This window comes from Camelus ferus, chromosome 13, assembly GCF_009834535.1.
Source record: "Camelus ferus isolate YT-003-E chromosome 13, BCGSAC_Cfer_1.0, whole genome shotgun sequence".
Lineage (NCBI taxonomy): Eukaryota > Metazoa > Chordata > Mammalia > Artiodactyla > Camelidae > Camelus > Camelus ferus.
Genome location: NC_045708.1, coordinates 20,523,814 through 20,531,581, shown reverse-complemented (window position 1 = coordinate 20,531,581; position 7,768 = coordinate 20,523,814). Strand labels below are relative to the sequence as shown.

Sequence of the window (7,768 nt, the reverse complement as noted above, 5' to 3'; positions counted from 1 at the left end):
TCTTTTCCAATTTGCCTCACCCTGAGCAGTAACAGCCACGACGTCAAGGGTTTAATGCATTAATTGCTTGTGAGGTTTTTTTCCCCCTGATATCCATTAATATAAATACATGATTGGTAAAATATAAAATATTCGTGTTTGTCCATGCACACCCGTAGTCACCCCTAAGACCCCCACTTCCCGGGAGACTCCAGGGCTGCTGATGAAGAAGCCAGGGGGAGGGGGAGGAGAGGAAGCAGCGTCTGGATCCGGGTGGGTGGACCTGGCCTGGCCTCTCCCAGACCAGACCAGCCCAGGACAGTGGAGTTTCTTTCTCCTGGGGAGGCCCCACCCTCATCTGCCGCCCATGGCTGGGCCCTGGCAAGGGAACACTGTGGTGGCTAGAGGGCCCCCGCTGACCACAGCCCCACCCCCTGTCCATAGGGAAGGGAGCAAAAGGCTGGAATGAAACCAATGGCCCTTTAGCATAAGGTGCATGTAAGATGCTCACCACATGCCCCTCCTCTCTCCCAGAGGAAGCCCCAGGCAACCAGGAGTAGAATTCCTGGCTCTGTGCCACCCCAGGGAGAGAAGCCAGGAGGTGCCTTCTGTTCCTGTGCAAAGGGTCCTGCCAGGAATGAAGACAGGAAACTGCAAAGGAAAATCTGAAAACAAGAAAAGGGAACAGAACCTTCCAGAAAGGCAGCCACATCCTCAACCAGCCTCAGTAACCTGGGTGGGGATGGGAACTGGCAGAAAAGCCTCCAGGCTGGAGTAGGGGCTGCAGGGATGGGGAAAGTGTCCTAAGATAGGGGATCTGCTCTGGGCCCACTCGAGGGGATGTGGTCAAGCTGGAAGAAGTCCAGATGCAGCACCAGCACGGGAGGGGACCCCAGTTTAACTGCCCCAAAGAGTTCCTGGGAGAGAGAAGGTTAAGAGAAGTTGAGGAGCTGTGGGGGCAGACAGGCCTGAGTTCAAGTCCCAGCCCCTCCTCTCACCACTGCCATTCCCTTCTGCTTGCTCTCTGAGCCTCATCTTGCCCCATCTGTAAAACGGGATAGACTAGAACCTGTGTCCCAAAGTCGTTGTGAGGAATAACAATGCTTAGTATGTGGGAAGCAGTCAGTATCTGTCAGCTATCACAATTTTTATGTTACTGAATATTATTTACTGTTCTTGCAGCTGATGGACTATGAGGAGCAAAGGAAGCAGTTATGTCACATCTGGTCCCAGATACCATTCATTAATTCATTTATTCAACAAATGTATTTACTGAGCATCTGTTTTGAGCTGGACACTGCTGGGTGCTGGGTGCTGGGTGCTGGGTGTGGTGCAGGGCAGAGCTGGACCAATCCGGGAAGCAGTTGAGGTCAAACTGGGAAAGACTTTACCTGCAGTCACGCTTTCCCAGTGGGGCACCTAGAAAGCGCTGATGTTAGTGCTGAAGTATCAGGGACGGTCACTCTGACAAAGTGCCTACTGTGTGACAAGCATCAGCCTTGCCACATTTCACAGCAGCATCTCCCCAAGCCTTTTGTCAGTAGATGCAGCCAAGGAAGCAGGAAGCACTAACCTCCCTGATGGAGGGACAAGGAGCCTCAGAGAAGGGGAGGTACTCACCCAGCATCTCAGATGCATGGGGAGAGGCAAGGTGACCACTCAGAATCCCTCCCGCGCTCCTGAAAGGTTCCAGGGTCCCCCCCTCCATTTGAGGACTTAGGATACCTGCACTGGGACCTGAGACTCCCAGGGGGGTTGGGGCAGCAGCACCCGCATTAGAGGACCCCTAGAGATGGAGAAGCTAAATGACTTCCAGTGTCTTCTCCATCCTGCACCTTCCCAGAGTCTGCAAACTTGGCACCCAGCGTCAAGCCGAGTGCCCAGCCCAGCTCTGTGGATGACTGGCTTGATCACATGGTGACTCAGCGATAATCAGGACCTCGTCTCTCCCAGGTGCCCCTCAAGCTGTTCTCTGGCCCCAGCCTGAGGTGCCAATGCATCCTCCCAGCCACCTGCTCTCGCCCACCCTCACACACTCTTTAGACCAGACCGTCCCCCTGCAGACCCCACACACCCTGTCACTGAGTAGCGCAGCCGCTCACACCTTACAAGGAGAGGGTACAGACAGAAAGGAGCCACTTCAGGACCTGGAGCTTGAGGGGCAGATGGGAGAGGAAGCGTCCTGACCTGTTAGTAGGTTTTTGATGATGAAGGAAAGGACTGGATTTTTTTTTGCTTGTTTTTTCTTTTTTTAATTGAAGTAAGGTTGATTTACAATGTTGTGTTAGTTTCTGGTGTATAATATAGTGACTCAGTTTTACATATATATGAAAAAGAGTATGTGTATGTGTATTTACGTGTGTGTGTGTATATGAAAAAGAGTGAACATATATATGTATTCTTTTCATATTCTTTTTTCCATTATGGTTTATTTCAGGATATTTAATATAGTTCCGGGTGTTATACAGTAGAACCTTGTTTTTTATCTATTTTGTATATAGTAGTTTGTATCTGCTAATCCCAAACTCCTAATTTGTCCCTTCCCTCCTTTTTCCCCTTTGGTAACCATAAGTTTGTTTTCTATGTCTGTGAGTCTCTTTCTGTTTTGTAAATAAATTCACTTGTATCATATTTTTGATTCCACATGTGAGTGACATCATCTGATATTTGTCTTTCTCTGTCTGACTTACTTCATTTAGTATGATCATATCTAGATGATCCATGTTGCTGCAAATGGCATAATTTCATTCTTTTTTATGGCTGAGTAATAATCCATTGAGTATATATACCACATCTTCTTTATCCAGTCATCTGTTGATGGACATTTAGATTGCTTCCATGTCCTGGCTATTGTAAATAGTGCTGCTCTGAACATTGATGTGCATGCATCTTTTCAAATTAGAGTTTTCTCCAGATATATGTCCAGGAGTGGGGTTGCTGGACCACATGGCAACTCCAGTTTTAGTTTTTTAAGGAACCTCCATACTGTTTTCCATAGTGGTTGCACCAATTTACATTCCCACCGACAGTGTAGGAGGCTTCCCTTTTCTCCACATCCTCTCCAGCTACTATCATTTGTAGACTTTTTGATGATGGCCATTCTGACCTGTGTGAGGTGATACCTCATTGTAGTTTTTATTTGCATTTCTCTAATAAATAGTGAAGTTGAGCATCTTTTCATGTGCCTGTTGGCCATCTGTGTGTCTTCTTTAGGGAAATGTCTATTAGGTCTTCTGCCTATTTTTTTATTAGGTTGTTTGTTATTAAGTTTTATGAGCTGTTTGCATATTTTGGAAATTAAGCCTTTGTCTGTCGCATCATTTGGAAATATCTTCTCCCGGTCCATAGGCTGTCTTTTCATTTTGTTTATGGTTTCCTTTGCTACGCAAAAGCTTGTAAGTTTGATTAGGTCCCATTTGTTTATATTTATTTTTATTTTTATTGCCTTGGGATACTGACCTCAGAAAACAGCTACAATTTATGTCAGAGAAGGTTTTGCCTATGTTCTCTTCTAGGAGGTTTATGATGTCATGTCTTACATGTAAGTCTTTAAGCCATTTTGAGTTAATTTTTGTGTATGGTGTGAGGGAGTGTTCTAACTTCATTGACTTACATGCGGCTGCCCAGCTTTCCCAACACCACTTGCTGAAGAGACTGGGAAAGGACGTTCTTGATCTGGAGGAGATGCGGCTTTTCCTTGAAGCCCCTGGTGAGAGACCTGTGACTGAGACTCGGCTCCTGGACCCAAATCCCAACAAAGATGCAGTTTATGTCTTGAGGCCCTTGGCCCCTCACCCTGCACTCGGCACTTACACACGGCCTCGTTTGAGTCTCCACACTCCAATGAGGGGGGAACTGTTCTCCCCATTTCCTGGATGAACTAACTGAGACCCAGAGAGGCAGTCACATGACCGAAGTCACACAGTACGTCAGGGACAACACTGGGACTCACCTCAGCTCTTTGGATTGTGGTGTTCCTGTTTTCTTCTTTGCTCCTATCTTGGGGACCCCTCAGACATCTCTGATTGTGTATCTCTAGTGTGCCCCTCACCCCCACCACGCTGTAGCTCTTTTTGGCTCAGAAACATTTATATCCTGATTTGGGGACAAAGGACTCACCCATTTGCAAATAAGAACAAGAGAAGAAGGGGGCTCAGCCCCTAGCCCACTCCCAACAGTCAGGCCTGGCTGTGCCCTTGACTGGCAAAACCTCTGAACATACCAAGGCAGGGTGACCAGATGTGACACTCATGTAGACATGCCAGAGTCAGGGATGCAGAGGGCGGCCCAGCTGGAGAAGGGAGTATAACCTTTCCTGAGGAGACCACAGACCCATGAGGGAGGCCACTGCTCCCTGGGAGGTTTTGGGAGGAAGAGTTGAAAGGACCAGATGTTGCTGATGTGCCTCGAGTGACAGGGACGAAACCAGCTCTCTCTGACCAGGTCTGAGCCCTTCTCCTGGTTCCAGAGCTGGAGGCCCCTTGTTCCTGGACCACAGACTCCCCTGGTACCAGACCCCCTCAGAGCAACCCTACATCTACCATTCCAGGCCCACCTTCCTCAAAACACCTAAGAGCCTAAGACAGCCTTCATGCTCATCTTGTCCTGTCTATGGGGCCCATTTCACAGATGAGGGAATAGAGGCCCAGAAAGAGCGACCAAAGTGCAGCAAAGAGGGAGTGGAAATGGCAGGGAATTTGGAGGTAACAGGCCTGGCTTCCAATTCCAGCTCCAACTCAAGTGCCTTGAGCAAATCCTGCACACCTCTGAGTCTCCATTTAACACCTGCGAAATCCTCCCTGCTCCCATACCTCTCCCAGTGCCCTGCACACACCTGTCTGTAAAATGGGTCTGTAAAAGGATCACCGTGAAGTTAGAAAATGCACATAAAGCTCCTGCACCTAGTAGGTGCCCAAGAAACAGTAACTCAAAAGCCGACCAAGGCTGTCCTCACCCAAGTCCCCAGAGGTTGCGTCCCCAGGAGCAGAGCGGCCCCTCTCTCACGCCAACACGCCTGATGCCAGTTGGGCTCTGGTGGCCGAGCCTCCCAACCCCAAGGCAGCTCTGAAGAGAGGGGAGACATGTCCTAAAGCTCCCTCCCCGTGTCTGTCTTCTCCCATATGATTGTATTTGCAACTAGGGCAAATGTGGTGCTGGAATTTTCACCCCATTTTTCACAGACCTTTGAGCCAAGACATAGCCAAGCAACTAAAAAAGGAGAAATGTGAAATGATCCTCTTAGCAAGACTTAACCATCTTCCCTCCCTTGTAAATCTACTAATGAATTGCAATTGCAAAGACAGACCCTTTCTTGGAATCGGGTAACCAATTCACTATGGGGCAAAGCGGTTCCCAAGACCTGAAGAAGGGAAGAAGTTTATATAAATTAGCTTAATTCTTTATCCACACAAAAATCAAGAAAACAAAAATATTTAGAAAGCAGTTTGTCAGTAGACAGTGGCCACCCTGAGGACATGCTGGTTTCCTTTTTTGGGGGACTTGTTTATAACCTTCTGTTAATCAAACCTAGATCCAACAGAACACGGGAATTACACGGAGAGGGTAGGTTGCATGAGGATCTGGAGCAGACATGGGGAGGGTCGACTGGGGATGAATTCGCAGCAGGAGTTGCATTTGAAAGACCCCAAAATGCCAGTCCCCGCCTTCCTTAGAGTCTGAGAAGATGGTCCTTTTACACTCAGCCCCTCACAGGGAAGAACGTGGTCCCCGGAGAGTCATTGTGTGGGTGAGGCTGTGCCCAGCAGGGACCCCATGTAGGTCAGGTTCCCTAGAAGCAGAGTAAGATAGGGGCCTGTGGGCAGGTGCCTTATGGAGGGCGCCCTCTCGCCCTCTCGGAGGGAAGGGTCGGGAGAAGGAAGAGGGGGAGGGAGAGGAGCCGGGCAAGGCTGTGGGCTGAGCTCGGGTCTGGCCTCAGCCTGAGACACGGGGAGCCCTGGAGCGTGTAGGGGACCACATGGCTGTGGTGAGCTGATTTGGAGATAGGGTCTTCACACAAGTAACAAGTTAAAATGAGGTCATTAGGGTTGGCCCTAATTCAATATCACTAACGTCCTAATAAAAAGGGGAAATGTGGGCACAGATATGCACACAGGGAGAATGCCATGTAAAGATGAAGGTAGAGGTTAGGGTGATGCTTCTCCACACCAAAGAACGTCAAAGGTGGCCAGCAGCCCACCAGACACCAGGAGAGAGGCCTGGGACAGAAGCTTCCTCGCAGTCCTTGAAGGAAGCAATCCTGCTCTATTATTTGGTGCATGTATGTTTAGGGTTGTTACGTCTTCTTGGTGGATTGATACTTCTATTATTATGTAATCACCCTCTCTTTTGTGTCTAGTAATTTTCTTTGCTCTGAAGTCTACTTTATCTGATATTAATATAGCCACTCCTGGGTTGTTGTTGTTTTTTTCAATTATCAAGAGAATTTAATGGAATCTTTACTGTCTATGACCAGAGAAAATTGAAACCCTGCCTAAAGTTCCAGATTCTGGGAGCCAGCCCCACACTGGACCCTGCTTCCAGGGCCTGGATGATGCTCCTAACTTAGTCCCAGGGCGTGAGGGAGCCCCGTGCAGCTGCTCAGACCAGAGCCCAGCCCACAGCAGTGTTGAGGACTCAGCGGGTGGGATGGCTGACTGGCCGGGACCTGGTGCTGGGGATGAGGCATCTCAGTCACCAGTCACTGGGGATCCTGGTCAGAAGGGCTGGATGATGCCTGTCCACCTTCACGGTTTTGTTCTAGATAAGGCAGCTGAGGCCCAGCTGAGGGTTTGGAAGGGGCAGCCCAGCCAGATGCCCAGGTGCTGGGGTAAGGCTCGGACTCAGCCCAGCACCCTGGCCTGGCCTGCCATGGGAGCCCATTTCCCTTCCCTTCCAGAAGGGTAGTCAACTGGGGGTTAGTCTTGCCCTGTCTGACATCTTGTTGGCAGGTAAGGCAGTTCAGTCTGCATAGTGCCCAGGGCCACAAAGCCAGTGTCAGGCTGTTGATGTAGGTGACTCAAAAGGGGTGGGTGGGGATGGGGGGGAGGTCGTGAAGAGAAAGTTCACCAGCCGTTCATCTGGCCGTATACACCAGTCAGTCTTGTAGAATTTCCAGAACTTGTCCCACAACACCTGGCAGCTCTCAGCCAGAATCTGGCCCTCCAGACACCCAAAGCCCAAGAAGTACCAGAGAACCAGCCCTGGAGAGGCCACCAACTGGCTGACAAGGACCTTCCTGAAGATGTTTAGGAGGCCACAGATGTTGGACAAAATGAGGAGGGGGTCCAGGCAGAGGAATCAGCAGAGCATGAAGAGGCCCACGCTGTAGGACACCACAGACATGCTTGATAAGCACCTTGGGTCGGATTTCTGTCAAGGCCAGGCGTGACCTCCCAGGACTGCCATGTGCTATCCCTGGCATCCATGAGAGTGCCGCAGCCCAGACTGTTGGTGAAAAACAGTGCATGGCCTTGGAACAGGGGCTGCCCTGCCGCCCACAGGCCACACAGCCTACGCCAGCCACCAGACACCATCACCCGCCCTTGCTTTTTTAATTAACATATTCATGGTGTATCTTTCTTCCATTCTTGATATTTCACCCTACCTATATTGTTGTGCTTGAAGTGAGTTACTTGTATATAAGATATTGTTGGATCATGAGTTCTTTAGGGTTATTGTTTGTTTTATTTTGTTTTTGGTCTACTCTGCCAATCTCTGTCTTTTAATTCGTATATTTAGTCCATTTACATTTAATTATGTATATGTTAGAGCTTAAGGCTATCATGTTATT

The 7,768-nt window shown here is 49.2% G+C and overlaps 1 pseudogene; it reads right to left on the bottom strand.

Annotated features, from left to right (window-relative positions):
- Positions 1–782: 782 nt before the first annotated feature.
- LOC116668194 lies at positions 783–7,511 on the bottom strand (annotated as a pseudogene).
- Between the last annotated feature and the right edge of the window lie 257 nt (positions 7,512–7,768).